This window comes from Borostomias antarcticus (assembly GCF_949987555.1).
Source record: "Borostomias antarcticus genome assembly, chromosome: 6".
NCBI lineage: Eukaryota > Metazoa > Chordata > Actinopteri > Stomiiformes > Stomiidae > Borostomias > Borostomias antarcticus.
In genome coordinates this window covers 1,269,328-1,278,542 of record NC_140239.1, presented here as the reverse complement: position 1 = coordinate 1,278,542, position 9,215 = coordinate 1,269,328, and positions in this window count along the sequence as shown.

The window sequence follows — 9,215 nt, the reverse complement described above, 5'->3', positions numbered from 1 at the left end:
GTGTGCGTGCATGCTTTCGTCCGTCACACATATACCAGAGATCACCACCAGGGGGTGCTGGTCACAGTTCATTTCCCCCATTAAGTACTTTCCTCTGTAGGCCTACATAAGGTTGGCGTTTCAGTAAAAGTAGCCTTCTACTTAGGAGCCCGTCTGCTTTCTAAATCCAAAGAATCCGGCTAGAAACGAAACAGCCCGGCCTTGACTGGGCTCATTAGTGTAGCCTACATCTCGCGAGATCAAGATCAGGATGGTCTTAGAGGCAAACCTGCAACTAGGCAAGACAAGGCAAGTTTATTGGTTGTAGAGCACAATTCAGCAACAAGGCAATTCAAAGTGCTTTACATGAGACATCAAAAGCATCGTGACAAAGTGCAACACAAAGGTCATATAGAATGAAATGCAAAAAAGGACATTTAAAACAAAATGCAGGAAAAATAAAACAGGAATAAAAGTTACAGTGCAGTGTATGGATGAATAATTATTTGATTTAATAAAAAGCAGCAGCAAAAAGAAAAGTCTTCAGTCTTGATTTAAAAGAACTGAGAGTTGCAGCAGACCTGCAGTTTTCTGGAAGTTTGTTCCAGATATGTGGAGCATAAAAACAACGCTGCTTCTCCATGTTTTGTTTTAACTCTGGGGACAGAAAGCAGGCCTGTGCCAGATGACCTGAGAGGTCTGGATGGTTCATAGCGTAGCAGCGTTTGTTTAAAAATATGTAGGCTATGGTTATAATTTACATCGATTTCTGTTGCTCTAAATCATAGTTAAAAGCAGTATCACATTAATTACCCATTTCGGTGCAGTGTTCTTTGAATTGAGACCTCCAACATGAATATGGAAAGAGTTGTGAGGTGCAGGAATGTGTATTATCATTCTTAAGTAAATACTTTTGGATTCATCACAAACAAGAATCACAGGCAGTAATGTAGTTCGCATATCACCACAAAATGAAATGATTTCAACAAGTTGAACAGACATGTTTTGAGGGTAACACAGAGTTCTGATAATGTAAAGAGGATTTGACTCAGCCCAAAATTAATTTACACGAAGGCCTACAAGAAAAACATGTAAAATTGATTTAAAAAAAAGCCCCACACCCACAATAGTAAGAAATATGTTTTCACGTCAAGGTAATGTGATGTCGCAAGTGCTGTCCCATTCCTTTTTATACCAATTCAAGCCCTTGCAGCCTCTCACACTCAACCACTTTACCAGGTGACGTCAATAAGTCTGTGAGGGCTCAGGGCTTGAGGGTTTAGGGGGGACATTGGGACTGGGCCACCCTCTCTCTCTCTCTCTCTCTCAGGGCTTGAGGGTTTAGGGGGGACATTGGGACTGGGCCACCCTCTCTCTCTCTCTCTCTCAGGGCTTGAGGGTTTAGGGGGGACATTGGGACTGGGCCACCCTCTCTCTCTCTCTCTCTCAGGGCTTGAGGGTTTAGGGGGGACATTGGGACTGGGCCACCCTCTCTCTCTCTCTCTCTCTCAGGGCTTGAGGGTTTAGGGGGGACATTGGGACTGGGCCACCCTCTCTCTCTCTCTCTCTCAGGGCTTGAGGGTTTAGGGGGGACATTGGGACTGGACCACCCTCTCTCTCTCTCTCTCTCAGGGCTTGAGGGTTTAGGGGGGACATTGGGACTGGGCCACCCTCTCTCTCTCTCTCTCTCTCAGGGCTTGAGGGTTTAGGGGGGACATTGGGACTGGGCCACTATAGCGTGGAGCAAAGGCAAGACAATTACGTATATGGAAAAACGCGGAAAGAAGATCAACATTTCGGAGACGGATGTGCATGTGCTTGTTGGTGAGGTCCATGCGAGTTTAAAAAATCATCTTCGGAAGGTATTTGTACGAGCCTACCTTTATACCCCCGACTAGTGCAGACTGCTGCTGACTAGGACAGACTAGGCAGGATTGTGAATCATGTATAAAATCGGGCATAATATCTTGTAGTGTATCCTCTCGAAATAGCCTACGTCTTGAGGTGTCGCAGCTAATGATCTTAGGCGGGGGGGCTCGTGCCCCCATGCTCGTGCCCCCATGCTCGTGCCCCCATGCAGCACCAACTCAGACTTGGCTGGACCTGGACAATCATGAAGAGACTCAATCTGAAACAACTGCAAATTAATTTTTGTACAAATTATTCATCGAGTAAGCCTTATTTGGCATTCAAGGGAGACATTGAATGAGTACAGTACTATTCTAATTACTTGTTTTCAAATTTTAGTACAGCATTCTGTCAAACTTTCAAATCTTTATTGTTGATATCATTGAATTATTTTTAGCCTGCTATTCTATTGAGTGATGTAGGCTATCTATATATTTTAACGTCCCTTCTCTTTTCGTTTTATTACACCCAACTCGAACATAAACCGAGCGACAGAAGCGAGAGATTGAATCGCTTCCAGTATTCTCAATAAACGTGTCCTAACCAGTGACATGCATAACACTCAAATCATGTGTAAACATAATATCCCATAATTGTCAGTATAATATTCCTCATTCACAAAAGCACCTATATATACACGGCCCACTTTAACAGCTATCACAACAGACCGCTATCTCCCGGAAAGAAAATCACTATCCTGATCTGGGTCACAATTCTAGCCACAGACTAGAACATTCTGAACTGCAAGAACACATTAAAGTGGTGATATGCCACTAGCAATTAGTGCACAATGGTTATTCAGGTTGACAGATGAGACATTCTTCTCAACAGCTGATTGACTCCTACGAGTACAGTTGACTGGGTAAGAATGGTATGTTTGGATAACCTCAAAATCTTGTCTGTGCATTTGATCTTTACTCAGACATGGCCAACAGCTGAGGGGGTGGTCCAGTGACCTGATCCCCACTCCTACGGAGATGTTTACTTGAGTTATCATGAGTGTGTTTGGCTTCATTTGCTGTAGATATCTATTCTATAGCAGCTTTTTAGATTATCTGATGAAGATGACTTCACCAGAGGCCAATCTTGCCACTGTGTTTGCAAGGTCTCTCCTGCCAAATTGTGAGACTCCAGATTCAATAAAATCCTAATCTAGATTGACGATGAGCTGGATGTTATGATGAGCTGGATTAGTCTCATGGTCTAGACTAGACTGACCACAGTGCTTAGCTGGCTGGGTTAGTCTCATGGTCTAGACTAGACTACCCACAGTGCTTAGCTGGCTGGGTTAGTCTCATGGTCTAGACTAGACTGACCACAGTGCTTAGCTGGCTGGGTTAGTCTCATGGTCTAGACTAGACTGCCCACAGTGCTTAGCTGGCTGGGTTGGTCTCATGGTCTAGACTAGACTGCCCACAGTGCTTAGCTGGCTGGGTTGGTCTCATGGTCTAGACTAGACTGCCCACAGTGCTTAGCTGGCTGGGTTGGTCTCATGGTCTAGACTAGACTGACCACAGTGCTTAGCTGGATCATGGTGTTAGTGAAACGTACGCTGCAAAGCTCTATCTGTATATCTCTTATTTGAATGCTTGTTGTTACTGTCTGTGTGAGGACTTAATAAAGCATTTCATTGTAAACATACCCACACCTTGTATATACAGTATGACAAACCTGAACTAGTCACTCTCACTGTAGAACCCTTATAACTGTGCTCACATCACCGTCTAGAGACGACAAGAACTGCATGTGGTTCGACAGAAAGAATCAGATGCAGTCAAGAGTTTAAATGTAAATAAAAATCAGAACACTGTCAAATCCAACGCAGACATTTTAATGAAATAATAAAAATGTATAAATGAAATGCCCTTAATATGGGTGGTGGATCCAGCCTCCTGCTCGTTCTTCTCCAGGTCCATCTGAATCCCCTGTCCACTCCTTGGAGATCACTCAGCTGCTTCAATGACACACAATATCCAAGGCCTGCATAGGCTACAATCAAACCACCATGGAAACACAAGGTAAACAAAATTGATTTAGATCGCTCTGATAATTCCACTTAGTAGTGGAGGTCAGAAATGTTATATACATTTTTTTTCTATTTCAAAATTATTTATTTTATTCACAAAAAATCCTCCATAATGTCCCTCATGAGAAGGAGCTGGGTACCTTCGCTGGACTGAGGCAGGATGGTATCAAGGGCTGTGTCCTTCACCTTCTCCTCCTCCTTCATATCCATGAGAAGCTTCAGCTTCACTAGCCAGCACTTGCCTGGTATCAGCAGATAGCTCCTGGCTCTCCTGGAGCAGCATGTTGTCATCCACAGGTGTCTGGAGCTCCTCGCTAGTCTTCAGCAGGCTGGCTCCATAGACGGCCACTGGTTTCAGGTCAGCGTTGGGCAGGATCACAGCAGCGTCGTCCAGAGCTGCCTCACCTGGTTGGAGCAGGCTGGAAGCAAGAGGATCCACCAGTGGCGCCCACTCATCATAGATGGATACTTTAATGATTCTTCTAGGGGGAAATTTGGCATTTCAGCAGTGGAAAAATCACAGCAAATTAGGAAAATAAACTAGATAAAGAGGAGTAAGCATAACAAAGAGGACAAACAGGGACTATATGCATCTATATGTAAAGCATGTGTATAGTATATCTTTTTTTTTTTTAAGTACATACACACATCCAGTCTGTATAAATAGATATATGTTTAGGAGCACACATATCCATACATACAAACAGGCTGTCTAGTAATACACATACAGTACATACATGCACACACACACACACACACACACACACACACACACCTCCATAACACTCAGAACGCTATGGCGCTGTTAGACTTACAGTCTGATGGCTGCTGGCACAAAGGAACATCAGAGGAGGTAGGCCTCCTGAGTCTGGGTTGAACTCAGCCCAGACCTGATGCATGTCAACAGATGTAGGAACATAGCAGTATCTGTTCCCCAGCACAGCCCTGTAACTGTGGGAGATGTAATCGCTGTCCACTCCTTGGAGAGCACTCAGTTGCTTCAATGACACACAATATCCAAGGCCTGCATAGGCTACAATCAAACCACCATGGACACACAAGGTAAACAAAATTGATTTACATCGCTCTGATAATTCCACGTAGTAGTAGAGGACTGAAATTTAAATTACGATTTTTTTTTCTGCTTCAAAATCCTGCTTCTTATTTTAAATAGATTTTTTTTTTTTAAATCCTCCATATTGTTGTTTATGACAAGTTGCTGGGTGCCTTTGGTGAACTGAAGCAGGATGGTATCAATGGCTGTTTCCTTCACCTTCTCATCCTCCTTCCTATCCATGAGAGGCTTCAGGCCCTCAGTAGCCAGCACTTGTCTGGTATCAGTGGATGCAGGCTTAAGGTCCTGGGTATCCTGGAGCGGTATGTTGCCAGGCTGGATTCATAGACAGCCACTGGTTTTAGGTCAGTGTTAGGCAGGATCACAGCAATGTTATCCAGAGCTGAAGGCTAACCTAGGTGGAGCAGGCTAGAAGCACTGAGCACCATGGAAACGCAAGGTAAACAGAATTGATTCACATAGCTCTGATAGTTCCACTCAATAGTGGAGGACTGACACTTTAACTTTAAAATAATTATCAAATTTTACTCACAAGATAAAATAAGCTTCAGTCCTCAGGGCCATAGGTACCTCAAGGGGCGGTAACCCTCGGACACCGTGGTGGACACCGGTGGTCAGGGAAGCCGTCCGACTGAAGAAGGAGGCCTTCCGGGATATGTTAGCCCGGGAGACCCCAGAAGCAGTTGCAGGGTATCGACTGGCCCGGAGGGCTGCGGCTTCGGCCGTGACCAAGGCAAAGCAGCGGGTGTGGGAGGAGTCCGGAGAAACCATGGAGAAGGACTTTCGGTCGGCACCAAAGTTTTTCTGGAAGACCATCAGACACCTCAGGAAGGGAAAGCGGGGGACCATCCAAGCTGTATACAGCAAGGAGGGGACACTGCTGACCTCAACTGAGGAGGTTGTTGAGCGTTGGAAGGAGCACTTTGAGGAACTCCTGAACCCGACTAATCCACCCTCTACGATCGGGGCAGAGCCGGAAGATGATGGGGGGTCGTCAATTTCCTTGGAGGAGGTCACTGAGGTAGTCAAACAACTCCACAGTGGCAAAGCCCCAGGGACTGATGAGATCCGTCCAGAAATGCTGAAGGCGCTGGGTGTTGAGGGGCTGTCTTGGTTGACACGCCTCTTTAACACTGCGTGGAAGTCTGGGTCAGTGCCAAAGGAGTGGCAGACTGGGGTGGTGGTCCCAATATTCAAAAAAGGGGACCAGAGGGTGTGTGCCAATTATAGAGGCATCACATTACTCAGCCTCCCAGGGAAAGTGTACTCCAAGGTGCTGGAAAGGAGGGTCCGGCCGATAGACGAACCTCAGATCGAAGAGGAACAATGCGGATTTCGTCCTGGTCGTGGAACCACCGACCAGCTCTTCACTCTCGCAAGGATCTTGGAGGGGGCTTGGGAGTTTTCCCAACCTGTCTACATGTGTTTTGTGGACTTGGAGAAGGCTTACGACCGGGTCCCTCGAGAGGTCTTGTGGAGGGTTATGCGGGAGTATGGGGTGAGGGGGTCCCTACTTAGGGCCATCCAATCCCTGTACACCCAGAGCAAGAGCTGTGTCCGGGTCCTCGGCAGTAAGTCGTCTTCCTTTCCGGTGGGGGTAGGCCTCCGCCAGGGCTGCGCTTTGTCACCAATCCTGTTTGTGATTTTCATGGACAGGTTATCGAGGCGTAGCCGTGGGGAGGTGGGTTTGCAGTTCGGTGAGCTGGGGATCACGTCGCTGCTTTTTGCAGATGATGTGGTCCTGATGGCATCATCTGCCTGTGACCTCCAGCACTCTCTGGATAGGTTCGCAACTGAGTGTGAAGCGGCTGGGATGAGAATCAGCACTTCTAAATCTGAGGCCATGGTTCTCAGCAGGAAACCGGTGGCCTGTCCGCTCCGAGTAGGAAATGAGTCCTTACCCCAAGTGAAGGAGTTCAAGTATCTGGGGGTCTTGTTCACGAGTGAGGGAACCATGGAGAGGGAGTTTGGCCGGAGAATCGGAGCAGCTGGTGCGGTTCTGCTGTCGCTTTACCACACTGTTGTGACGAAAAGAGAGCTGAGCCAAAAGGCAAAGCTCTCGATCTACCGGTCTATCTTCGTCCCCACCCTCACCTATGGTCATGAAGGATGGGTCATGACCGAAAGAACGAGATCACGGATACAAGCGGGCGAAAAGAGTTTTCTCCGGAGGGTGGCTGGGGTCTCCCTGAGAGATTGGGTGAGAAGTTCAGTCATCCGGGAGAGACTCGGAGTAGAGCCGCTGCTCCTTTGCATCGAAAGGAGCCAATTGAGGTGGTTCGGGCATCTAGTGAGGATACCTCCTGGGCGCCTCCCTAGGGAGGTGTTCCAGGCGTGTCCGGCGGAGTAGATCCAGGACTAGGTGGCGGGACTACATCTCCGCAGTGGTCTGTGAGCGGCTAAAGATTCCCCAGGCAGAGCTGGTTGATGCTGCTAGGGAAAGGGATGTCTGGGGCCCCCTGCTGGAGCTGCTGCCTCTGCGACCCGACCCCGGATAAGCGGATGAAGATGGATGGATGGATATCTTAGGACAGCCCTATTCTGCTCCACCATGAAGTTAATCATAAAAGCCTGACGAGTCTGGTCTGATGAGTCAACTCTCTCATCTGTGCAGCGAACTCCGTTCAGTCCAGGGTGTCCTGGAGTCACGACATTCAATACTTTGATACACAACACTGACGTAACGTGTCTGACGAGCTGACATGTTGTCATTGGCCTTCCAGGTGAGGGGCTAGATTTGACAGTGACCGTCAAGTAGCTAACTTCGCTGAAGGTGGATAAAGGCTCTCCAACTGAAGTGGAGGGTCCAGTGTTGATGTTATCCTCAGATCTAAGAGAAATTATATAACAAGAAAAACACAGCAGTGAAGTTATCTAAGCACCAGAACCGCTACAGAGAGCTATTCCTATGATAAAATAGGCCTAGGCAAGTGCAAATATAAACTACTCCTAAAAACATACTCACGCACACATCATCGGCGGTCAGTCGGGGTGGAGTGTGACTGTCCTCCTTCTTGGTCCCTGTGGGTCTTCAGGTGGCCGAAGAGGCCGATCCTGGAGCCACATACTTTGGTGCAGTGTGGGCAGGGTGAGGGTGGTGGTCCTGGGTCTAGTTTGGTGCAGTGTGGGTAGGGGTGAGGGGTGGTGGTTGTGGGTCTAGTTTGGTGCAGTGTGGGTAGGGGTGAGGGGTGGTGGTTGTGGGTCTAGTTTGGTGCAGTGTGGGCAGGGTGAGGGTGGTGGTCCTGGGTCTAGTTTGGTGCAGTGTGGGCAGGGTGAGGGTGGTGGTCCTGGGTCTAGTTTGGTGCAGTGTGGGTAGGGTGAGGGTGGTGGTCCTGGGTCTAGTTTGGTGCAGTGTGGGTAGGGGTGAGTGGTGGTGGTGGTTGTGGGTTTAGTTTGGTGCAGTGTGGGTAAGGTGAGGGGTGGTGGTTGTGGGTTTAGTTTGGTGCAGTATGGGCAGGGGTGAGGGTGGTGGTCTGAGACGGTCTGATTGACTGATTGATTGATTGATAGGTAGATTGATTGATTGAATGGGAGGACTCTGTTAGCCAAAAACCAAGCAAGACTTTTCTCAGTTGTGGACAGGAGGGAAATGCCACGGTAATTTCAGTTGCCATGTCTCCCTTCTTAAAGATAGAAACAAATAGGGCGTCCCTAAGTTATGGGGTGGTGTGGAGAGACCAGCAGGCTGTGGCTGGGGTGGTGTGGAGAGACCAGCACAGGGGAGAGCAGGCCATGGCTGGGGTGGTGTGGAGAGACCAGCACAGGGGAGAGCAGGCCATGGCTGGGGTGGTGTGGAGAGACCAGCAGCAGGAGAGCAGACCATGGCTGGGGTGGTGTGGAGAGAACAGCAGGGGGAGAGCAGACCATGGCTGCGGTGGTGTGGAGAGACCAGCACAGTGGAGGGCAGGCCATGGCGGTGTAAGGAGAGACCAGCACAGGGGAGGGGTGGTGTGGAGAGATCAGCAGGTGGGAGAGCAGGCCGTGGCTGGGGTGGTGTGGAGAGACCAGCACAGGGGAGAGCAGGCCGTGGCTGGGGTGGTATGGAGAGACCAGCAGATGGAGAACAGGCCATGGCTGGGAGGTGTGGAGAGACTAGCAGGTGGAGAACAGGCTTTGGCTGGGTGGTGTGAAGATACCAGCACAGAGGAGAGCAGGCTTTGGCTGGGCTGCTGTGGAGAGACCAGCACGTGGAGAACAGGCCATGGCTGGGTGAAGAGACCAGCAGGT